Genomic DNA, 26,701 nt, shown 5'->3' with positions numbered 1-26,701 from the left:
CTTAATCCTCCATTGCCTCAGGTACAAACTTAGATTGTGAGCCCTCCTGGGACAGAGAAATATCCAGTGTACCTGAATGTAGCTCACCTTGAGCTACTACTGAAAAAGGTGTGAGCAAAATCTAAATAAATATGTAAACATAGTTTGATATTCTAAGGGATTTATGAGGTCTGCACCTAATATGAACCACATAAGTAGGCATATCTTTTTAATTCACTGCTAGTGGATAAATTCTGGACGGACAAATCCATGTTCAGCCAAAATATATTTGTTTAAATTTAGGAGGGAACTAGGTAGTCCAGGGGCTGGGCCAAAATTTTTGCAGATAGTGGCAATATTCAACAGAATTCCAGATAAATTTATCTATTTATGGAGATAGCACCAATAGTGGTCCTAACTGGAAATGGATAAAGTTGCCTGGAAGGGCAGGAACACTGAATATCATATGCAATTATTTGCTTATTTATGCGGTAATTGTGTATTTGAATATTGACCCTACAGGACTCAGTTTTCAAATGTTTCACCACGTTAAAAAAAGCCTTTAAAGGGGGATCCAAGATGGTCACAGGTGGTGAAAGCCATGAACATCTTACATAAAAAGTTTTTCCTCCTTTTTAACAATGGGGAAGCCAAAGGGTGCCCAGTCAACTAAAGGTTCTAAGCTGAAAACCACCAAAATATTCATTGTGCAGCTTCACACATCAGCACCGCTAAGTACAATACATACAAATGTTCTCATTAATTTCTTGAAGACTATCCAGCTTATAATTGAAAAAGAAAAACGCTTATATTGCGACCCAAATCGGGAGATAGACGTTTATCTCACAAAAACGAATAAAGCGGTATAATCGAAAGCCGAATTTGGACGTTTTCAATTGCACTCCGTCGCGGATGCGGACAAAGTTGATGGGGGCGTGTCGAAGGCGTGGTGAAGGCGGAACTGGGGCGTGGTTATCGGGCGATCAGAGATGGGCGCCTTTTGCCGATAATGGAAGAAAAATATGCGTTTTTAGCGAGAATTTAGGGCACTTTTCCTGGACCCTGTTTTTCCACGAATAAGGACCCCAAAAGTGCCCTAAATGACCAGATGACCACTGGAGGGAATCGGGGATGACCTCCTCTGACTCCCCCAGTGGTCACAAACCCCCTCCCACCACAAAATATGCCGTTTCACAACTTTTTATTTTCACCCTCAAATGTCATACCCACCTCCCTGGCAGCAGTATGCAGGTCCCTGGAGCAGTTGTTAGGGGGTGCAGTGGACTTCAGGCAGGTGGACCCAGGCCCACCCCCCCTACCTGTTACAATTGTGCTGCTTAATGCTTAGTCATCCAACCCCCCCCAAACCCACTGTACCCACATGTAGGTGCCCCCCTTCACCCCTTAGGGCTATAGTAATGGTGTAGACTTGTGGGCAGTGGGATTTGAGGGGGATTTGGGGGGCTCAACACACAAGGGAAGGGTGCTATGCACCTGGGAGCTCTTTTACCTTTTTTTTTTGTTTTTGTAAAAGTGCCCCCTAGGGTGCCCGGTTGGTGTCCTGGCATGTGAGGGGGACCAGTGCACTACGACTCCTGGCCCCTCCCACGAACAAATGCCTTGGATTTATTCGTTTTTGAGCTGGGCGGTTTCATTTTCCATTATCACTGAAAAACAAAAACGCCCAGCTCACAAATTGTCGAATAAAACATGGACGTCTATTTTTTTTTTTCGAAAATACGGTTCGGTCCGCCCCTTCACGGACCCATTCTCGGAGATAAACGCCCATGGAGATAGACGTTTTTGTTCAATTATGCCCCTCTATCTGTTCTAACTTTCATAAAGTCTCTTTGCTATACTGGTCAAATCACTGATTCTTTCCCAGTTGGATTGATTCAATGCACTATATTTTGACATATCTATTAAACTATTCAAAAAAACCCCAAAAAACCTTCCAGTTCTTAGAGAATACCGCAACAAGTTTGGCTTATAAGCTAAAAGATTTGACAGAGTAACTCCACTGGTTGCCACTACAGGCTTCATTATTTTCAAAGTTACGTGTTTGTTTTTTGAAAATATTATGTGGACAGGACCCCTAGGGCACTGTTTACTAAGCTGTACTGTAGGCGCATTAACTTTTTAGTGCACACTAATGCTAGAGACACCCATTATATTCCTATGGGTGTCTCTAGTATTAGTGTGCACTAATTTTTAGCACGCGCTTAAAAGAGTTTGTGTGCCCACAGCATGGCTTAGTAAACAGGGCCTCAAATGTTTAACTTTCTTTCTTAGGATTTATTCACCACATTTTTGAAGGAATTCACTCAAGGCGGTGTACAGTAAGAATAGATCAAACATGAGCAACAGGCAATTACAGCAGCACAAATATTCAAAAACAATACAAAGTATGGCATGGTATACTACTTTATTTTACCTATAGATAGGAACCTTGGTTTACCCTCTAAATTCTATTGTCTCCAAGGGTATTTGAATGTGTTTACCAGGAATCATGTTCATAAACACAAATCTTTTTCAATCTGACCTCAATACTGCCACCCCTGGTCTAACACCTTACTGGTGAAACAGAACCCTTTCTTCTAAAGGGTATCCAAGGTATTTTGTGGGGTTAATATTATCATAGGTCTATTATTCTGTAGTCATCATTCATTTAAACCACTGCTGGAAAAAAATAAACGCACAGAGCAGAAAAACATCTAGCAAGTGGCCATTTTCAAAAAAATAAAAAAGATAGATGTTTTTCTGTTTTGAAAATGGCTATATCCACTTGAATTTTGGACGATTTGCAATTTGGACTTAGACATCATATCAAAAATACCCCTCCAATTGTCCTAACCAAACCCTGACCAAATTTAAAGCCTATATTTCCATCCAATAGAACTACCTCACCACCTCTCCCTCCACTAGTCCATTCCCCTCTCTCTCCTTCCCCTCATTCCCTTTCCTCCTTTCCTGAAGTTACTATTGAGGAAACTACACTTCTCCTTTCTTCCTCAAAATGTACCACCTGTTCCTCTGATCCCATTCCCACCCACCTTCTTAATGTCATCTCTCCTGCTCTTATTCCTTTTATCTGTCACATTCTCAACCTCTCACTTTCCACTGCGACTGTCCCTGCTGCCTTTAAACATGCTGTGGTCACACCTCTCCTTAAGAAGCCTCCACTTGACCATACTTGTCCCTCTAATTACTGACCCATCTCCCTCCTTCCTTTTCTCTCCAAATTACTTGAGCGTGCTGTTCACCGCCGCTGCCTTGATTTTCTTTCCTCACATGCTATTCTTGACCCACTACAATCTGGTTTTCGCCCTCTCCACTCAACCGAAACTGCGCTTACTAAAGTCTCCAATGACCTATTACTGGCTAAATCCAGAGGTCAATATTCCATCCTCATTCTTCTTGATCTATCCGCTGCTTTTGACACTGTCGATCACAGCATACTTCTCGATACCCTGTCCTCACTTGGATTCCAGGGCTCTGTCCTTTCCTGGTTCTCTTCCTACCTCTCCCTCCGCACCTTTAGTGTTCACTCTGGTGGATCCTCTTCTACTTCTATCCCTCTGCCTGTCGGCGTACCTCAGGGTTCTGTTCTTGGTCCCCTCCTCTTTTCTATCTACACTTCTTCCCTTGGTTCATTAATCTCATCCCATGGCTTTTCCTACCATCTCTATGCTGATGACTCCCAAATCTACCTTTCTACCCCTGATATCTCACCTTGCATCCAAACCAAAGTTTCAGCGTGCTTGTCTGACATTGCTGTCTGGATGGCTCAATGCCACCTGAAATTAAATATGACCAAAACCGAGCTTCTCATTTTCCTCCCCAAACCCACCTCCCCGCTCCCCCCGTTTTCTATTTCTGTTGATGGCTCTCTCATTCTCCCTGTCTCCTCAGCTCGAAACCTTGGGGTCATCTTTGACTCTTCTCTCTCCTTCTCTGCTCATATCCAGCAGATTGCCAAGACCTGTCGTTTCTTTCTTTACAACATCCGTAAAATCTGCCCCTTTCTTTCCGAGCACTCTACCAAAACCCTCATCCACACCCTTGTCACCTCTTGTTTAGACTACTGCAATCTGCTTCTTGCTGGCCTCCCACTTAGTCACCTCTCCCCTCTCCAGTTGGTTCAAAACTCTGCTGCCCGTCTCATCTTCCGCCAGGGTCGCTTTACTCATACTACCCCTCTCCTCAAGACCCTTCACTGGCTCCCTATTCGTTTTCGCATCCTGTTCAAACTTCTTCTACTAACCTATAAATGTACTCACTCTGCTGCTCCCCAGTATCTCTCCACACTCGTCCATCCCTACACCCCTTCTCGTGCACTCCGCTCCATGGATAAATCCTTCTTATCTGTTCCCTTCTCCACTACTGCCAACTCCAGACTTCGCACCTTCTGTCTCGCTGCACCCTACGCCTGGAATAAACTTCCTGAGCCCCTACGTCTTGCCCCATCCTTGGCCACCTTTAAATCTAGACTGAAAGCCCACCTCTTTAACATTGCTTTTGACTCGTAACCACTTGTAACCACTCGCCTCCACCTACCCTCCTCTCTTCCTTCCCGTTCACATTAATTGATTTGATTTGCTCACTTTATTTATTTTATTTTTTTTTGTCTATTAGATTGTAAGCTCTCTGAGCAGGGACTGTCTTTCTTCTATGTTTGTGCAGCGCTGCGTATGCCTTGTAGCGCTATAGAAATGCTAAATAGTAGTAGTAGTAGTAATGTAGAAGCTTTGGTAGCTACTTCACTAATAAAGGTACAGAGCTGAGACAAACAAGTAGCCAAAGTTCCTTCCATTTTAGAAACTGCCAAATTTCAATATTAGAGATCTCCTTAAGGGGTATAACTGAAACCCCCATAGTCCCCATATATTCCCCAAACGAAACTGATTTCAAGGAGGTTCTGGGCATTAATACAACATTAGTGAGGATTTCACTGAGAGAATCTGGAAGAACAGTAACCAAATGAGCTCCTCCTAAGAGAGGTACATCAGACTCAACTTGCTGACATAGCTCCTCTCCCAACACACGTACCTAGGACTAGATGTGGTGGTGGTTGGGGGGGCAAGTCTGATGGAATATTAGATGGCTTAGGTGGTAAGCAAGTATGTGGACATAAAGAGGGCTTCAGGGTTCACTGCTTCTTCCACCAATGGATTCAGATCTTTAACAGCACACAAAGCAACTCCCTTAGTTGTAGCAAACTTATCCATTGGACCCTGAATCTTCTCTTCCTTCACTTGAATAATACCCTTAGTTACTCCCTTCCTCTTGCCCATGATGGAATAAAGAACAAGAAACACAGTACTTGGGGACAACGTCCTTCCAAAGATTATTCAATACAAAAATCCTCAGTTGGCTCTGAAGGGGATACAAAGAGGTGTGCCCATTTAGACACACCCCTTTGGACACACACCCATGGGCACATGTCCATGGGCCAAGTTCCACAACAGTTCTCAGATTTTGAAGAAGACTGTAACATTAATAGGTGACATCAAACACCTCGATGTAACTCCCAGTCCCTGGTTCAGTTCAGGGTAACTCACTGCTCTCCTCTGGTTCTCCTCGCAGCAGTGCTCAGATTTTGAGGAAGACTGGGGTGTCTATAGGTGACGTAAGTTTCCCTGATGTAACTCCACTTCTGGGACTCAACCACCTCCTCTCCCAGTCCCCAACTCAGTTTACAGTAACTCACTGTTCTCCTCCTTACTATTCTTTTTGAAGGCACCTGAAAGCCTCTCTCTTTCATAAATATTTCATTCAGAAATATGCTTCTTGATTTTAATTTTTTGCAGTTTTAACATTATTTTTTATTGTAATTGCCAGTGATTTACTGGTCTCTTTCTCTGTAACTCACTTTGAACCTTATTTGAGAGAAGAGAAACTAGAAATGTTGAGCTACATCTATGAAACTAAACTCCGGATAAAAACAGATGGAAGTGATAAGAAGAGTATCTTTAACACTGTAACTACATTATGAGTCGTCATCTTTGGTAAGATGGATGATTGCCAATATTTTGGTCTTACAAACTGTTAAAAATGTAATCTTAACAGTAAGAGATTATGCCACTTTGTCAACTTCAAGGCAATATGATGGTTTGAGAAGAGACCCATGCTACTGGTTCACTTACTGTAATACTAAGTTTTACCTTCTGACAAGAGGAGCTGCGGCTAATACATGGATGCGGCTTATTCACATTCCTGTTTACATAAATGTACAATTAAACTATATAGTGTGACGTTTGTCATATAATTTTGCTCTTTGCAGGAAGCTACAGCCCAAATACTGGATCTACTTTTGTCAAATGAAACATATGAACTCAATACAGGTCTTAGGGCCCTATTTTTACTAATGTGCGCTAGCGTTTTTAGCACTTGCTAAAAATTAGACACCCATATATTTCTATGGGTGTCTCTAATGTTTAGTGCGAGCTAAAAACACTAGCATGGCTTAGTAAACAGGGCCCTTACCCCCGGATTATGGCACCTAGATTCTGCACAGAGATACGCACGTATGTTAATTGGTGTAACAAGGAAATCAGAATTTTTACAGCACTAAACAAGCAATAATCAGCATTAATTGGTAATTATCACAATTTATATGTGGATATCACTACGAGTATTCTATAAAGAACTGCGCCTAAATCGCAAAGCATGCAGTTCAAAATAAAATGCACATAGTTTTAAAAGGATGTGTTTATGGGCGTTTTGTGAGCATTCCAAAATTTCCACCTGTAATTACAGAATATGGGTCAGTGCGCCTAAATCTATTTCTTGAGTGCTGGAATTTACACCAGGTTTTTATTGGCATAAATGGACATGCATAGATTTAGGCACTATGGCATCGACTAAGCATATTCTATACACCGTGCCTAAATCTTATAGAATACACTTAATTCTGCACGGATTTTTTAGGTGCCATATATAGAATCTAGCCATTAGTGTCTAAATTGTAACTGGAATAAACTTATACAAACTAGCTTATTTTCGAAAGGGAAGGACGCCCATCTTCCGACACAAATCGGGAGATGGGCGTCCTTCTCTCAGGGTCGCCCAAATCGGCATAATCGAAAGCCGATTTTTTGCATCCTCAACTGCTTTCCGTCGCGGGGGCAACCAAAGTTCACGGGGGCGTGTCGGCAGTGTACTGAAGGTGGGATTGGGGCGTGGTTAAGAGATGGACGTCCTCGGCCGATAATGGAAAAAAGAAGGGCGTCCCTCACGAGCATTTGGCCGACTTTACTTGGTCCCTTTTTTTTCACGACCAATTTTGCTGGCTCAAGGAAGCTCTTACAAACTAATTGATCCATTAGCAAGCAGCCCACCCAGGACACATATGAAACCAAAGAACTGAAACAACTTTAAACACCAAGTATCAACGTGTATAAAAGCAGATCAGGAGAACGCATATTACATTAATCATTACAGTCCCCCTCCCCCCACATGAATTAGAAGTTTAGAAAACAGCCCTGAATTTACATTTGAAGGCTTGTAAGGTCTATAGCAAGTAATGAAGGAAGTTTTATAACAAGCACATGTTAACTGCAGAAGTTGTGATGTCTATGCTATACCAATTATCAAAGGAACAGTATGTGCATTTGGTCCTTTTGAAAAATTATCTCACTGAAAATAACCACATATGTTTATAGCTGCTATTTAGTAATACAAGATTTGAGAAAATGTATCTGTATTATGCTCTCAAAAATATAAAATAATGTGTAAGTCCAAATCCAACCCAACTCCACCCATGGCAAGGCCTCTGCTTACACATATATGCTAAATGGCAAACAACATAATCCTCAAAATGGCACCCCGAATTCTCCCTCTATTTAAACTAGAACATGGTCATGTGACAAATGAAGGCCAACCAAAAATATACCCTATGGGTGCCCCGGGAACCCTTTACTAATTCCCAACTTCTTTAAAACTATTAATGAGTTCCAATTCATTTTGAGAATTAAACCCTTCAGGTAAATAGTGTTTAATATGAATATCCAGCGTTCTTTATAATTCAAGAGCCTCTCGGCAGAATTCCCTTCCATGCCCGTAAGGTCTGGGCAATGTTATAACAATCCATTCTTGTACATAAATCTCTTAATTTTAGAAATCACCACTAAATTCAATGACACTGGGTAATGTTCAAAAATCCAACATAAATCAATAAAATCTACTAAAGTGACAGAAATAGCAGAAAAACTTTAGAAAAATCTTTTTAAGAGGACCATCATAGAGAGAAGAGCCATAGACAATTTCCTCCTAATTTGATAAACGTTGCCAACCACACTGCAGTTGGTGCAAATGGCCTAGCCTAAAATTAGGCACGATTCCCAGGCATAACTGCTATTCTATAAACTGCATCTAACTTTAAGGTAACTTTTAACTTTTTTTGGCACCATATATAGAATTCATCCCTTTGTCTTTCATACAAGGCTCATTAGAGTTCTAATTGTAAAGTAGATCCAATTAACTGTTATGATTATTATTCAAAAAGGTTGTTAATGTGCAAATTCAAATTTCATACCTTGCAACCCATATTTCATCAATAAGTTAACTCCTCAATGGTAAAAAAAATTACTGATCTGCAAAATGTCTACAACGAAGACAGTCAGGGTCACACGCCAACATGATCCTGTTTCAAGCCTTAAAGCTCTGCCTCAGAGAAACTTTTGTCAACTGATCACCAACCAACCAATATCCATTGTCCTATAGAGAAAAACTTATTTCACACCATAGCTTCCGTCTCAGCAGCACTATTTTATGCATGACAATCGGCATGGAATATTACCCATATGGTATAATAGGCCTAAACTGCTACTATTGTTTTCATACACTCCAAAAAATCTCTCATTCAAATTCCCCTGTTCCCTTTTGGGTAAGGCCACCCTTTCCATCTTCTTAAAGCTCAGCTAGAGGCTGAGCACACAACATACCAGCAGGGCCGTCGAGAGGGGAGGGGCAGGGGGACAAAATTCCCTGGGCCTCCAAGGGGGGCCCAGCGCCATAGTCCCACCCGCCCTCTGTCATTGACCATCTGCCACCAGGCCGGGCCCCCTGCATTGAAATCACAGCGCCTCTCACCTCTGTGTGAAAGCGCTGCAGGCAGCAGGGCAAAAGATCGCCTCCCTTCGGGCCTCCTTCCCTCCCTGTGTCCTGCCCTCATCTGACGTAACTTCCACGAGGGCGGGACACAGGGAGGAAGGAGGCCCGAAGGGAGGCGATCTTTTGCCCTGCTGCCTGCAGCGCTTTCACACGGAGGTGAGAGGCGCTGTGATTTTAATGCAGGGGGCCCGGCCTGGTGGCGGATGGAGGGGGAGTGGTGGCGGGTCCCCGGGGGCGGCTTGCCCTGGGCCCGGCCCAGTAGCTCGGTGGCCCTGCATACCAGGTTACTCATCCACACTAAGAACAAAGATTCTAATTCACCCCTTCCCAGAAAAAGGCAAAAAAGGCCCGAAATTGTTCATATTCTGTGGATGATGGCTAACCACATAAATGTGCAATACACAGATATCACCGACTTCTGATATAGTTAGCAACTGAAAAGAGGCCTAAAGGAAGGTGCTTTATAAAGTCAGGGGGTGTGGATGATACACCTATATTCTAATAAAACGGTAAAAACTGTTGCACGTGCAGATTCCTCTGTCCCTCCTGACACTGAGGTCATGGGTTCAGTGGCAGTTTGCAACAAAACAGTTTTAGGTAGGATGGGTCAAAAACTTTATTAGGTGCATGTAGGCATATTAATTGAGCTCTATAAGGCTGATACTAAAAAAATGATGGAATGAAAGCAACAAAGTTAGGTACCTAGATCTTTTGAATCTTGGGCTCTAGGCACTGACTCAATGCACTGCAACCTTCAACTCACTGGTTTTTATCTGGCTAGTAACTGCTTCTCAGCACTCTGGTTCACATACATTGACTAGCACAGATGGATACACTGGCCCCCTCCTGATCACAGAGACCTGGTCTACCCAGCCTTGTTAATGTTCTCCCTCCCAAGGAGCCCTTCCACCTCAGAGTCCTGATCATGCTGTCATAGAGTCTCAGGTCCTCATGTCTCTACGTTGGAAACAAGAGATAAAGGTGAAGATGAATTACTTGGAAGAACAACTTTGCAAACACTCGTGGAGGGGCATTTTCGATGTGACATCTAAGTCTGACTTTGGACATTTTGCTCAAAACGTCCAGAATCCAGATGTCTAATATAGCGATTTTCGAAACAGCAAAACGACTGTCTTTTTTTCCCCCCAAAATGGCCACTTGCTAGATGTTTTTGTGCTCTGTGTGTTTATCATTTTGGTCCATTAAAAAAAAAAAAGTCCAAGGAAAAACTGCACAAAAACAAGCTATTGTGATGTAAGAGAAGCCAGCATACTTAGAGGAGCCAGCATTTAGTAGACTGGCCACACAGACATCCCAGCAGAGCAGTGGGGCACCCTAGGGGACACTGCAGTGCACTTCACATAAAAGCTGCCAGGTACACATCTCACCCTAGTCCCCACCAAAAACTTAGGGGCCCTTTTACAAAGGTGCATCAGGGCCTGTGCACGTCCAGCATTTGCCACATCAACATTATTGCTCAGCTATCATGTGCCCCAGGCGGTAACTCTGAATTTGGCGTGCACCAAAAACATGTGGTAGAAAATACTTTCTATTTTCTACCATGTGGCACTTACCCGGTGGTAAACGGCAGTGGGCGCACGCTGCATGCCTACCGCCCAGGTAGCGCGTGAGACCTTACCGCTAAGTCAATGGGTGGCGGTAAGGTCTCAGGCCGAAAATAGATGCACGCTGGTTTTTATTTTGCCACATGTCCATTTTCCAGCCCCAACTATACAACACTACAATAGCCGTTATGGCTGCAAGTGACATGTATATAGTAACATAGTAGATGACAGCAGAAAAAGACCTGCACGGTCCATCTAGTCTGCCCAACAATTTAAACTCATATGTGCTACTTTATTTGTATACCTGACCTTGATTTGTTTCTGCCATTTTCAGGGCACAGACCGTAGAAGTCTGCCCAGAACAAGGCCCGCCTCCCCCCACCAGCTCTGCCACCCAATCTCGGCTAAGCTTCTGAGGATCCCTTCCTTCTGAACAGGATTCCTTTATGTTTATCCCACCACCTCCAGCGGGAGGGCATTCCAAGCATCATCATATGTAGGTACAGCAGGTTTTTGGTGGGTTTTGGAGGGCTCACACTTTCCACCACAAGTGTAACAGAGTGGGATATGGGCCTGGGTCCCCTTCTCCACAGTGCTTGCTGCTCTAATAGGACTGGTTATAACATCTGAGGCTGTCATAGAACCAGGTATGTACTGTTTCTTTCACATTTTGGGGGTGGGGGGAAGGAGTCCGTGATCACGGGGAGAGAAAGGGGGTGTAATTCCTTTATTGCTCCAGTGGTCACCTGGTCATTTAAGGCATTTTGTTTTGTGGCTTAGTCATTATTAAAACAGGTCTAGCTCAAAATGTCTTAGTTTTAGTCCTGGATATTTTTGTTTTGTTCCATTATGGCAGAAAAACGTCCGATTGTTAGGAACACCCAAATCCCACCCTTAACACCCCCCCCACGCGCCCCCTACATGACCTCTTGTGATTTGAATGCACTGCGGATGAACAGCATAGAAAAACATATATAAAATATGTTTCAAAAACAGCGATTTGAATGTTTTGGCAAGCAAAACATCCAAATGCTGTTTTATGTTACTTTTTAAATGTTTTTCTCTTTTGAAAATGAGACCCTTAGTTCAATAAAACCACTAACCTAGAAAAAAACCCCATAATAAATAGAACATCGATATAAAAAGATCAAGGACCATCCGAGTTGCTGTGAGCTATCTTAGGCCCAGAATTTGTGCACTCTACAGCTACTCAAAAAGGAATGGAGAAGAAAACCAGGAATATCAATATGCCTCTATATAGATCCAAATATAACTACTAACCTCACTCCCACTTAGTGAAAAACTATTAAACCAAACACCATTAAAAATATTAATGTCTGCTCATCAATTGCCACAGAATCTCTGCACATACGCCTCCTAATTTTATAAATCTGCGCTAACCATTTGACATTTAGGAGCAAATCCTATAAATAGCGCTGAAAAATCAGCGCCAGAAAAAAATCAGCTCACAGTACTATTCTATAGACAGCGCTGAGTTGAGCACCGTTTATAAAACAACACTTAGAGCCAATTCTCATGCCCGCAGCTGGATGTTGGCATTCATGCCAGCTGAACCCTGGTGTAAATTCTGGCACCCACCTCTTGGCATTTGGGCACAGGAGTGGTACTATTCTATAACACGTGCAATATTTTAGAAACATCCCTCCCCCTTTTGAGTTGCGCGCTAGTGGATTTGAGTGCCCGGTATTATACAATAGCGCGCAGGAAGATGAGTGCAAATTCCAATTACTGCCAATTAGCTGCAATAACTGATTAACATCAATGGTTAACAAGTTAATGGCTCGTTAGCTAAATAATTTGCTCGTGCATCTTTGATCTGTGCAAAGATTTCGACACACACTTTTCGGCGCCATATACAGAATCCGAGGTGAGCATGCAAAGCTGGGCATTCAAGTTACAGAATAGTGTCAGTTACACACATAATGTCATTAGCTGATAATTGGCATTAACAAACAATTATTGGCTATAATTGGTGCTAATTGGTGCTAATTATCAGTTACACGCAAAACTGCCCTAGGCCAGTATTCTATAAACTGTATGCGCAAAATCCATAACATGCACTGCAAAAGGGCATGGACCTGGGAGAGACATAAGTGGGGCAGGGGTCTGCCAAGCACCTGCGCACAGAAGTTATAGAATACTACCAGTTATGCACCTAACTGCATACAGTTAACAGCACTTAACAAGCAATAATGTGCATCTATATAAAAACACAGCTTCATAATAATAACTGCAATAAATCACTTCCTTATCACATACTTATTACAGAGCAAAGTCTTTAAATCCCTTCTTAATTTGAGTAAGAGACTGTCTGATAAGCAAATAAGCATAGAATTGTCCTATGGTTGAGTAATAAAGAAAGCATATATTGAGGAATCAGACCATAAGTAGTCTTGAATAATAAACATCCCATTTTAAACAGCACCCTTGATTCTATGGGAAGGCAATGCAATTTAATAAAATATAGTGTAATTCTGTCTGATTTCTTAACCCAGTAGTAACCAATGTTCCCATAAGTCATATGGGAACAAATTGATTTGCCATCGGGTACTAATGGGTTAAGGTAGAAAATCAGGTGAGCAGCCATATTCTGAACAGTTTGAATTTTTCTCAGCAATCATTTTGGAAGGCCCAAATATACGATGTTGCACATCATCCTCATCCACAGACCGAATCAGCTTGGCTAGTGGCTTGGGGTACATATTAAACAGAATAGGTGATGGTATTGATCAGTGTTGTTCCCCACAGGTCAGTGCCCATGGTGAAGATGAAATGCTGCTGAACACTATGGACTGTTGCCTATCTGATAGATAAGGTCTGAACCAGGCAAGTACTGTTCCACTGATACCTGCTTCTGCCAATCATGCTAGCATGATATTGTGAAATAAACGAAGCAGATTGTTACAAAACAAACCGTAATTTATTAATAAAAAACAATTAATTAAAATATATGTATATACAAACAGCCCGACACAGGCCGTGTTTCGCCCAACAGGGCTGCTTCAGGGGGTACACAACAATCCTTTACTGTCAAAGTGTAATTGATATATATCGGATATATACTGAAATAAAATGTACAGAAGATCACCTTGATTATGTTGAAAAAGATGCCAAAAAAATGCTGACATTTCAGAGATATGAGACTGTCCACAAAAAAATGCTGACATGAAGTCATTCGGACAGTCTCATATCTCTGAAATGTCAGCATTTTTTTGGCATCTTTTTCAACATAATCAAGGTGATCTTCTGTACATTTTATTTCAGTACTAGTAAAAAAGCCCCGTTTCTGATGCAAATGAAACGGGGGCTAGCAATGTTTTCTTCTGTGTGCATGTGGGAGTGTGTGTGTCCCTGCCCTAGGCTCTGGCCTCTCTCCCCTCCCCCCTCTGAGTCCTTCACTGTTACAGAGCCAGCGATTTGATTTCGTACTCTGCTGTTTTCCTTCACTGACTGTGTTACAGAGAGGGCGGGGCAGACACTCATAGGGAAACCGGATATCTCGCCCCCTTCACACTTCCGGCTGGAGGCTTCATAGAACGTTGGTGTTGCCTTTTATATAGAGAGATATATCCGATATATATCAATTACACTTTGACAGTAAAGGATTGCTGTGTAGCCCCTGAAGCAGCCCTGTTGGGCGAAACACGGCCTGTGTCGGGCTGTTTGTATATACATATATTTTAATGGTTTTTATTAATAAATTACGGTTTGTTTTGTAACGATCTGCTTCGTTTATTTTCCTGCCTTGGAGTTTGCAGATCGTTTGCCTTTATGCTTTCTTGAGCATGATATTGTTATCCACAGTGTCAAACGCTGCTGAGAAATCTAGCTGTACTAACACCGAGGCAAATCCCGTCTTGGTTTCTGTGAAGATCATCTAGTAGGGATACGAGGACTGTTTCTGTTCCATAACCTGGTTTGATTCCAGACTGACATGGATCTAGCCAGTTTCTCTTGAGCAGATTGAATCCAAAAGTTGGTCCAGTTATACAAAAGGTTCATAAGCACTTTTTCCTTGGGCATTGGTGGTCCTGATTTGAAGATTTTTTTTTTTTGAGATCATGGATTATAACTCTAATTAGGTTTATGGCTCTCCGGAAGAGCTGGTGATGAAACATGACCCATATCAGCGGCCATAACATGCATTAACATGTTTTAATTTTTAGTGCATAAATGCAAGGAGGCATTCACATGGGCAGAGCATTAAAGGGCATGGGAGGTGCTGTCAGTTACACATGCTTACATAATAATATGCACAACCTCGCCACATTTAGGTACCTGCAATTAGGTTATGTCTATGGCTGGTGTAACTGTGGGCACCATTTCAGGTGGGCTCATATCAGGTTGCAGTGTTATTCTATAACAAACTCCTTGCACCCAGATGCCATTACAGAATGGGCTCTCACTGCACAACAGGAGTGGAGGAGTGGCCTAGTGGTTAGAGCACCGGTCTTGTAATCCAGAGGTGGTCGGTTCAAATCCTGCTGCTGCGCCTTATGATCTTGGGCAAGTCATTTAACCCTCCATTGCCTCAGGTACAAATTTAGATTGTGAGCCCTCCTGGGACAGAGAAATATTCAGAGTACCTGAATGTAACTTGAGCTACTAATGAAAAAGGTGTGAGCAAAATCTAAATAAATAAACATCAGGGTGCCCAAAAGAAGGCACCACTTCTAGAATTACCTTCATGTGTACGTTTGAAAGCACAACCTGGCGATGCCCCTGCTCCCTGCACTTGGGGTAAGGGCTGTGCAGTTTTGAAAGGGTCTTTTTCCATGGAAAAAGATCGGTTTACCTACAGAGTCTCACTTTGAAAAATTGTCCCCAGTAGTGCTGAGGAAAAGTGGGTTGTGAACACATTTAACGTCAAATAGGTAAACCTTTTGAATCTTGTAAACTGCAAGCTTATTCAAAAAATTTCTGATCTGAAGAAGGGGGTTACCTTTGAAAGCTAATCAAAAATGTATTAAGTTAGTCCAATAAAAAAGTATCATCTTATTTTCTTTTCTATGGTTTTATTTCTATTTATTACCTTCAAAAAAATTAGAAAACCAAGAAACTGCAACTTTATTCATAAGTAAGAAATGACAGATTCTTGCACAAGTGTGATGTTTCAACCGATTCTCGTCATAGGAAAAAGAAGCAGCTGTTGAGGAAGGACAGGGCAGGCAGAAAAGGGGAAGGAGCTGCACTTCATGTGAACCATAGTGTTAAAGTCAGTAGGAAACAAAGGTTTGGGGCAGTGAGGAAGTTTTCTGGGTTACACCCATGAGATCTACAAAACTCCAGCACATACAGATGACTTTTAGATTTTAATAAAAGTGAATATGTTTTTGATAGGAGATTATCATCTGCTCAATGTTAATTTGGGAGTTTTTCAATAGCAGAAATAGAACCAGTTCGGCTGATATTTAGCCGACGGTACTCAGCGGTTTTTTAAACACTGAACATCGCTGGATAAATTAGCCCGCTTGCCGCTAGCACTTACACGGGTTCTGGGCGATACTCAAATAGGACCTGCATAAGATACTTATGAGGAGTCCAAGTGAATATCAGCAGGGACCCACATAAGTGCTTCTGTCATTTTAACCCTCACTAATTTTTTTTTTTGCTACATTTGTACCCCGCGCTTTCCCACTCATGGCAGGCTCAATGCGGCTTACATGGGGCAATGGAGGGTTAAGTGACTTGCCCAGAGTCACAAGCAGGGGCGTATCTGAACTGCGGCGGTAGGGGGGGGCCAGGGCCAGAGAGGGGGGGCACATTATAGCCCCCCCCCCCCGCCGCCGCCGCCGCCGCCGCCGCCGCCATTGCCGATCCCCCTCCCCCCAGCCGCTGCCATTGCTAACCCTCCCCCTCCGTTGCTCGCCTACCTTCGCTGGCGGGGGACCCCAACCCCCGCCAGCCGAGGTCCGCGTCCTCCTGCCGCTGCCGGCTGCCTTTGGTCCTTTCATTCTTCCATTGAAGCTGGCGCCGACGAAAAAGTTTCTTTTGAATCTGACGTCGCTGCACGTTGCACGTTGTACGTGCAGGACGTCAGACTCAGAAACAATTTCTGAGTCTGACGTCCTGCACGTACAACGTGCAGCGACGTCAGACTCAAAAGAAACTTTCGTCGGCGCCAGCTTCAATGGAAGAATTAAAGGACCAAAGGCAGCCGGCAGCGGCAGGAGGACGCGGACCTCGGCTGGCGGGGGTTGGGGTCCCCCGCCAGCGAAGGTAGGCGAGCAACGGAGGGGGAGGGTTGGCAGCGGTAGGGGGGTCCAGGGCGAAATCTGCGGGGGCCCAGGCCCCTGAGGCCCCACGCAGATACGCCCCTGGTCACAAGGAGCTGCCTGTGCCTGAAGTGGGAATCAAACTCAGTTCCTCAGGACCAAAGTCCACCACCCTAACCACTAGGCCACTCCTCCTTGTGACACTGTTCCTGACGATTGCAATCCGCCTCCCGCCCCCCTCTCCCAAGATGAGTTTACAAGTTTTCAATTTTAATAAGGTTTAGTTCCACTCTTTGTGAATGCCTTCAGAGTGGCTTACAGTCCAACAATAGGATAGAAGAGGTACAGATAATGAAAGTAGACAAGACATGGATAGCAGGGCCAGCCCCAAGAAAGGTGCCTCTGAAATGGCCCCCTCCCTAGACTACCCCCATCCGGATCTACCTATTATCCCTGGTAGTCCACAGGAGGGTCTGCCATCCAGGAGCGATTCCCACTCTCTCCTGCCCCTAGTGGCTGCATGTGTAAAAACCCCTGGGAATGCTGAGGGAATCAGGATTGTCAGCCCAAGGTGCAAAGAGAATTAAAAATGATTAGGCAGTAAAACAAACTGACAAATGTTTTCCAGAGCTAGTGTGTGGGGGGGGGGGGGGGGGGGGGGGGAGGGGGCTGTAATACAGGTGAATGAGAGGACTGTCTGGAGAGCAATCATGGAAAAAAGAAAGCACTGAATAAGTATTTGTTTGCAGTATTCTTGAAGGTGTAAACAAATGTGTATAAAGGTGAGCCGGTTGATATAGTTATTTGGATTTTTTGGAAGAAATTTGATAAAAAGTCCCTCATGAGAGACTTCTCGGGAAATTAAAAAGTAATGTGGACTGATAACTGGTTAAAGAAAGGTAACAGAGAAGTAGGAATAATTTGTCAGTTTTCCAAATAAGAAAAGATCTAAGAGTGGCATGCCCCAAGGACCGACCTAGCGGGCCCCGCTGTTTGACATTTTCACAAATGATCTGGAAAAGGCAGTGGTGACTGAGGTGACCAAATTTGCAGATGACAAAAAAATGATTCAAAACAGTTAAAACAGCAGAGGATTGCAAGGATTTGTGGAAGGATACATGACAGATTAAATTTAATGTGGGCAAATGCAAAATGATGCACACATGGAAAAATAATCCCAGTTACACATACACAATTTTGAGTTCCATGTTATAAGTCACCACCCAAGAAAAAGATCTTGGAGCTATTGCGGATAATATGTTGAAATTTTTCAGCCTAGTCTGCTGCAGCTCCTAAAAAAGCAAATAGAATATTATGGATTATTCAAAAGGGATAGAGAATAAAACTGAGAATATCATCATGCTTCTGTACACATCAATGCAGCAGCCACACCTTGAATATTGTGGGCAGTTCTGGTCACCCCATCTCAAAAAGGATAGAACTAGAATAAAGGAAAGTATACAAAAGCGGAAGAAAGGGGAAGCCTATATGGTTCTCCAAACAAATGTCTTAAGAAATAAAGACACAAGAGGCAGCTTTCAAGAAATACAGAAAACCGCAATGAAAAAAAAAACAGATTACCAGGTAAAACTCAAAGAAACAAAGAGGAAAATATGGCTAGTGAAAGCACTGGCAGAAGAAAAATGACTAAAGATATAAAGAGAAGTGACAAAACATTTTTTTTCAAATATGTTGGAGGCAAGAGAAAGGAGAAGGCTAGAAATGGAATTGCAAGACTGAAAGATGCCGAGTCCCACTGTGTGGACAAGGAAAAAGTGGAGATGCTAAACAAATACTTCAGTTCAGTATTCAAGACAGAAAATCCTGGAGAAGGACTGAGGATGGCTGCCAAGGGTATATATGGGAATGGAGTAGGCACTGCTCTGTTCACAGAAGAAAGTGTTTATGACCAACTTGAAAAACTGAAAGTGGGCAGGGGCCGGATGGGATACATCCCAGAATAATGAGGCATCTCAGAAATGATGGCGGGACCTCTCAAGGATTTATTTAATAGATCCTTGGAGACAGGAGAGGTTCTGCAGGATTGGAGATGAGTGGATGTGGTCCTACTTCACAAAAGTGGGACAGGCAAGAAGTGGGAAACTACAAGCTGGTAAACTTCACTTTGGCGTTTAGAAAATTAATAGAAATGCTGTTGAGGGGGGGAGGAGCTCAAGATGGTGGCAGCAATGAATGTGTGAGTGAGTCACGGGTTAAATTGCTACTGAAAATTTCCATTCTACTAATGCCGCATACGAAGAGGAAAAGGGTGGTCAAGAGCACACCCTCCATGCTTTGGGGGGCCACCCCCGAGTCAGCAACTCATCAAACACTACAAAGTCAGAACCCCCTTAACTTTTGGGTAAGCGCACCCTGTTAAGAGTGAGGAAGGAGGATCGCCTTCACTTTGTATGTGAACATCTCTTTCACCCCCATCGTCCTCAGTGCTTCCTTGTCTGGCGTTTGAGCTAGCGTCAGATCAACGGGTAGAGCAATCTGATGCTAGAAGTGCTGTGGGTGACTGCTAAGGAGGGAGTTCCAAACAGCGTTATGCTCCCGGAAAGAAAATCATCTGGCGCTGGTGTTTGTTCACTTTCTCCTCTGGAGGTAACACTTGAGAATGTCTGGAGACTCTTACAAAAACTAGATTTAATGAGAACACTTCTAACAAGGTTAAGGATCTGGGGCAGAAGATGCGAGGATTTAACCAAAGCAGTGGAACAAGTTAAAACTGAATTTTCATCCCAGATTGATCAAGTCCAAGGTGAAATAAGAACACTGCTTCAATTTAAAAGTTCAGTGGTGAAAGATAATTTAGCGATACACAGGAAATTGGAGAATATTGAGAATTTTAATCGCAGGCTGAACTTAAGGTTCCTAAATTTTCCAAAGACTCTTGGAACGTTACCTTATGATTTGTTCAACAATCTTATTACAGTTTTGAAATATTCCCTAGAAACTATTCCTCCAGTTAAGATTTATTATGTGCTTATACCTATACGAAAATCCCAGGGTGACTTGGAAGGTGGATGGGTCCAAGAGACTCAGCTAGATGTGAATAATATTTCAGCTATCTTGGAAGAATTTTTGTGTGAATCATCAGAAAGGGCTACACTGCTGGTTTCTCTGGTTTTTGAGCAAGACTTTAATGCAATTTTGAGATTATATTTTAGCATGCATCGGAATTATTTTGTGGTAAACGTGTATGGATTTATCTATATGTAACAAAATCTACCCAAGAAAGAAGGAAACAATTTCTAGTTATGATGAAAGAAACCAGAGATCTTGGTGCCACTTTCTTATTGGCCTATCCGTGTAAATTAATGATTAAACTATGAGGAACCAAATATGTCTTCTTTGAACCCGAGTGGAAGAGTAGCCTAGTGGTTAGTGCAGCGAACATAGATCCTGGGGAACTGGGTTTGATTCCTATTGCAGATCCTTGTGACTCTGGGCAAGTCACTTAACCCTCTACTGCCCCAGGTACAAAAAGTACCTGTATATACTATGTAAACCTCTTTGAATGTAGCTGCAAAAACCACAGAAAGGCGATATATCAAGTCCCATCCCCTTTCTTTGTACCAGAACAATTAAGGAGTTTTCTAGATATGAAGAAAATCATCTGAGTGTTTGCTTTTGGACTTTTCTATAATATAAGGGGGGTAATCTGTTAAACCTTATGCTTCTTATATGGGATGTTTTATATCCACTATTCTTCCTTTTGCTTTCTCCTGGCTTGGAGTTTCTCCTCCCTCCTTCTGTTTTGTAGTGGTCTAAGGAAGATTTAAAATTGTTTTCTTCTATATTAATTTGTATGGAATATATTTTGTTCTGTGTTACTTAAACAAGAGATATTCTTGTGAATGTATAATTTAAATTTATAAACAATAAAAAAAAACAGTGAACTTTCTAGAATCTAACGGGTTATAAGATCTGAGGCAACATGGTCTCCAATGGAAAATTGTGTCAATCAAATATGATTGATTTGTTCAACTGGGTGACCAGAGAACTGGATAAAGGACATGCGCTAGACTGTAAGCCCACTAGGGATAGAGAATGTACCTGTCTATAATATGTGAACCTCTTTGGTTGTTCCATAGAAAGGCAGTATATCAAATGCATTACCCCTATTACCCCCCCCCCCCCCCAACATGAAAGCACCCATACCCCCAGCACCCCAAATGACTATTGCCAGGAATCATGTTTCTATATAAGGCAATTTCACCACAGCAAATTAAATCGACCTGCGTTAGGGCCCTTTAAGTCGCATTAAGGAGCACATAACATGACTTAAAAAGCACCAACACAGATTGATGATTTCTCCTCTAACCTTCCATTGCCTCAGATACAAATTTAGGGGAAGACGATCAGAAGCAAAAGAGGGCACAAACTAAAACGTATTACTTTTTGACCCTAAACCACTATTAATGTTTATTACTATAAAGGAGGAACTGAAGGTCCATGTGAGAAATCCTAGAGTTAAGAAATCACTGTTTGGACAGTCTGGGATGACTATACAGGAATGTCTCGTACTTGAATTTAATTTAATTTTTATCTATACAAGTTTCCTTTCTTCTTTTCCTATTTGTGGTTAATTGTTTTATCTGTTTTCTTGAACTAATGTTTTCTTTATTATGCTGTATTGCTTTATTTCTGGTACCACTGACCTTGGAAATGACTGTAATTTTGAAATGTATAAAAATAAAAAAATACAATAAAATGGCATCTCACAATAAAACTGAGTCACACAATAAAACTGGACACGGCATGTCAAGTTTTATCGTGTGACTCAAGGTTTTATTGCGAGACTCAAATTTATTGGCTTTTACTTAAAGTGTTATTAATAGCCCTTGTTTATTGGTCACAAGGTGGAATCAGGCTGCTGGCATCAACATTTTAAAAGATAGGGCAGCTTTTAAACTAGAAACTGGGGAAGGCTGACAGTTACTCATAAGTGCATGGTACAGAGCAAGATATCCTTAAAAGATATCACCAAGCCAGTGAAGATAGGGCATCCCAATAGCAAAGCTGAATTAACACCATAAAAACCCAGGTGACTTTAATAACCCTTTAGTGCCCAATGTTTCCGTAATAAGCCATATGGGAACAGATTGATGGGAACATTTGGACAGTAAAGGGTTTTAAATAAAGAGCAGATAGATTTTAAAGACTGTAAATTATCACTGTCAACTGATAAGCAACTTGTAACAAGGAATAACAAACACTGTTTGAAATACCTGTATGCAAATGTTTAAGTTTATGTAAATGTTTATTGCAATTTCTTGATATACCACAATATCTGAAAATAACAGGTCACTACAGTTAATACTAAAACATCAGGTACAGAAACGAACGCCACAAATTTGACAGGATAGTAGTATGCATACATTCATACAAAATCAAAACTATGAAAGGATAGAAAGCTGGAGGACAGGGACCGAGACGACTCTTATCAACCAGGGGTAACAAACACCACCAATTATACCAAAGGTAGGCCATAGGCTCTTTCAAAAAATAAGCTTTGAGATGCATCTTAAACCTAGATAAGAAGGACTCAGATCAAATATACAGTAGAAATGAGTTCCATAATTTTGATGCCATGAAAAAAAAATGCTGAATTCTTAGTAAGTTCAAAACAGGCTTGTTTAGGCTGCGTACGTCTAGTAGCGCTATAGAAATGATAAGTAGTAGTAGTAGGGTAAGACTAGACAGTGAGAATCCAAAGAATGAAGAGACCTATCTGGAATGTATGGAATGACTACAGCAGATACATAGGCAGGAATGTTCAGGTGGTGAGCTTTAAATGCTAGACAAAGAATCTTAAATTTGATTCGAAATTGGAATGGAAGCCAGTGTAGTGAACATAAGAGATGTGTAATGAGGTCTGTTCTCCTTGCCCAACAAAGAAATTGGGCTGCTATATTTTGTAAAGTCTGAAGACAGCGGAGCTCATTTTTGATGATACCGGTATAGACAGTGTTGTAGTAATTTAACCTAGAAATGAGAAATGCATGAATCAGAGTACGGAGAGTAGGTGGACTCAATGAGCTATGGATAGATCGAAGGTGCCACAGGGAGAGAAACCCAAGTTTTAGGACCTCTGATATTCAATCATGGAAGGAAAGACCAGAATCAAATGCCAGAAGCCTAAGAAATAAGATGGAATATATTGCACTAAATAAAAAGACAGAGATAATAGGCATCTCTGAGACCTGGTGGAAGGAAGATAACCAACAGGACACTGCCATACCAGGGTTCTACTACTACTTATCATAAAACCAAATAAAAAAGCTTGTATATACTTAGTAACATGCATATAAAAATATAATACAAAGAAAGCATATAGAGGTCCTGTTTTGGTGTTCTTACATACCCTCAAGGAGGGTATAGGGCCCCTACATTGCTAAGGCTGGCCCAACCCACATTCTTCACAAAAACTAAGTAAGGTTATCTTAGTCCCTGATGCAGTAAGTTCTGGAATAACCACTCTTGCCTGCAAACCTTTCTCTAAGCCAAGGGCCTAAGGGAGAAGCAGCGAGGTGTAGCTGTATGACTCAGCACAGTTCCTGGGATGTTGTGTTCATACAATATGCTTGTACTGCCAGTCCCAGGATTCATTTGTGTTTGTAGTTCAAGTTTCCTGGTCCTGCCAGAGTTACCTGGCAGGGCAAGTACACGCCTTCACACTTACAAAACATTTTCAAATGCAGAAAAAAAGTGATTAAGTTACATAATAGCACACAATACTCGTGAGCTTTAGACTAGATGAAGCACTTTATTCACCCCTAATCCACCTGCAAGCTCCCAAGTATTTGTAGCCTTGACATTACTAACACTGAGCAGGTGCAGCTAAGACACCATATGGTGATCTGCCAAATATTTATTTAAGTTCATCTTAAATGTTTATGCATCATCTGCCTGAACTCACTGACCAACCAAAAACAAAACAAAAAATCAGATGGGGTGAGGAGAAACAGAGAGAGGAACATCCATCGGTGGAGGTGTGGGGGGGGGGGGGGCGTGGGGGGATCTCAAAAAGGGAGTAACGTTCCTTTCCAAACTTTCCGATGCTAAATCACCGAGAAAAATACAACCCAGTCAGGGCCAATTAAAGGGTATTAAGTATTTTTTAGGCTCTGCACACTCCTTCCATTAACTTTAAGGTTCCCCCCAATAATTAAACGAAATCATGATCACCTCACCCCTCCCAGAACAATTCTGTAAAAATTTATAATTGGGCGTCACATTTTCAAATTATTAAACCTTGTATATTTTATATATATGTATAGTAAATGACACCGGCTGCACATATTAGAGCAGGACATGTTTATCCACTCCTATCCTAGCCAAGATAATGTTCAAGCAACTTTCTGACCTCATTTGCAATGCTCCTTAACTAGTCCTTTATTTTCTTACTCCTGTTACTCTGTCTTATCTATCGATTTGTTCCATCTACGCTGCCTATTAAAATGTTGAATATTTTTACTGCTGTAATTGTCTATTGCTTATGTTTGACTTATTCTTGCTGTACACCGCCTTGAATGAATTCCTTCAAAAAGGCGGTAAATAAATCCAAATATACACACACACATATATATATAGAGAGAGAATTAATTCTTGACTGAGTGTAACTGGGTCTAATGCCACTTGGCACGCGTCTGTTACGTGCGCCCGAAAATAAAAAGTATTTTTCAGACCCATGTATCAGACACGCGCCAAAAGATCAGGGATGGGGCTGATGTGGAGGAAAAATGGAAGAGGAAAAAAGAAAGAGGGAAACAGGGTGGTGAGACAGATAAGGAGAGGTGGAGGTGGGAGAACAGGATGGTAGGGGAAGAGTGAAGAAAAGAAACAGAGAAGGGGAAGAATACAGGAAGGTCAAAAGAGGGGAGATGAAAGTATGAAGGGGAAGAAAGATGAAAGAGGATAAGTGGAGGAAGTGTGACAAGAAATGAGGGGTTGATAAAATATGAGGGCGAGGTGAATGATCTGCACCAGGAAAGCTGTATGTAAGAGGTGGGGAAGGATAAGTGCTGGGAGAGAGGAAATGCCTTTGAATAGGAGAGGAGTAACAGGGGTGTGACAGAATAGGTAAGATAAAGCAAAAAGGATAACAAAAATGGAACACAGAAAAGAAGCAGGATGTAAAAAAATTTAGGGGAAAGGCCAAGAGAACAGAATAAGTAAAAGAAAAGGCTACTTAGAAATCAAAGAGAAGAGACAGAAAATGAATAAATAAGGAAAAACTATGAGAAAACTGGAAACCTCACTTGAGGAATAAAGAAAAGAGGAAAAATTGCAAAAGGCCCAAGAAAGAAACATAAAAGGAGAAAAATCAAGAAATGCTAAGGTTTAAAAGTATTGGACATCTCTGTGACAACTGAACAGGTGGAAGGACTGAAGTAAGGGTGTGCGCGTGCATTTGTGTCGGAGAGAGAGAGATAAGGAGGAGGGAGGGCCAAGGGGGAGAGAAATTCGCCATTTTATGTTCTTCCCTTCCACTCCTAAAGAATGCCCGTCTGAGCAATGTAAAGCAGAATTAACCTTCCCTTCCACTGCACTTCCTTACTTCTTATGTCCCCAAACTAAACAGGCAAATTGATATTATTGGCACATGGAAATGAACAGAACCAAAATAAGGGCTTGTCTTTGCTACTCAATTGTTCCATTTTAAATTAGCCATACTCCAACTAAAGCAAAGCTATGTATCCAAAGTCACTTGTTATTAAAAACCCTTCTTTCTAGATATGTCAAAATGTAGGGCCCTGTTTACTAAGGCGCGTTAGCGTTTTTAACGTGCCTACAATTAGCACGAACGCTGCCTATAGGGATTATTGCAGGCATGTACATGGTTAACGCATATACACGGCTAACTGGCATTAAGGATGCTAACGCTCCTATAATGCGGCTTAGTAAACAGGGCCCTAAATATTTGTCAGAATTAAATAAAACACTAGTTATGCACTGAAACTCGAGCAGACGTACCTTAGCATTTAAGAAGACTCTGAAAAAGTTCGGTTGATGTTCAATATTATTAGGTTTTCAACATATTCCAGTTTAAGACAGCTGGAATGAAAAATAAGACTAGTGATTAGTTAAGTTTAGTGCATCTGGCCCTAAGTCCACTGAACACAGAATTCCATGACAAGGGGCTGTAGTCCGCGGCCCTGCATACAGCACCATGGAAGATGAGAGGCACTGATCTCAGAATTCAAACAGAACACATCTATGACTCTTATCGAACAGTGGCAACCACCAAAAATTCAGACAAACCAGTGTTACATAAATACATATAAAGGAGGGCAACTATGGTTACTTCTCTTGACATTTAACACCCATCTCTAAAGTACAAAAATGAGAAATTTCTAGCTTGGATTCCCTTGAACAGTTCTGTCAAATCCGGAACCAACGCGTTCAAATCTTCGAGTGATTCTGCTCTTTTATGTGCTTCTTTGTAAAACCGCTACTCCTGATAGGGAACCCAACACTGAATATTTGCTAAACTATGCTTTCTATAAACTATACTAAATGACTGTACATACATCAGAACAGGCATGCTGTCACCAAGATTTACTATTATAAGCTATGGTTAAAGAAAAATTCTCAGCCTATTCTGAATATCACAAAACAATTGTGTCTTTGTGGCTAAACTGAATAAATACTAATTTATCAAGACGTTTTTATTAAGTGTGTGGTGGGCAATGACAAAATGTTGACACAAATATGGCTTTCTTTAGCCCAGATAATTTTGGATGTTGCAACACACCATTTAAGACTAATGAGAAGGTGAACACCAGCAGAAAGTCC

The 26,701-nt window shown here is 41.8% G+C and overlaps 1 protein-coding gene across 5 annotated transcripts in view; it reads right to left on the bottom strand.

Moving 5' to 3' along the window:
- Nucleotides 1–26,701, bottom strand: part of LYN (LYN proto-oncogene, Src family tyrosine kinase) — a 194,180-nt gene that overhangs the window by 148,131 nt on the left and 19,348 nt on the right. For 2 of the 5 annotated variants that reach the window (XM_030214543.1, XM_030214559.1), the window contains one exon: nucleotides 25,880–25,960. The exons of the other annotated variants lie outside the window; for them this stretch is intronic. The gene's annotated coding sequence lies outside the window, so the exon portion shown is untranslated. The remainder of the gene's footprint in view (nucleotides 1–25,879; nucleotides 25,961–26,701) is intronic. 5 annotated transcript variants of the gene reach the window in all.

The sequence above is a fragment of the Microcaecilia unicolor genome, chromosome 1 (genome assembly GCF_901765095.1).
Source record: "Microcaecilia unicolor chromosome 1, aMicUni1.1, whole genome shotgun sequence".
Classification (NCBI taxonomy): Eukaryota; Metazoa; Chordata; class Amphibia; order Gymnophiona; family Siphonopidae; genus Microcaecilia; species Microcaecilia unicolor.
Note: the sequence above shows the minus strand (reverse complement) of the source record. Positions and strands in the feature narration are given on the sequence as shown.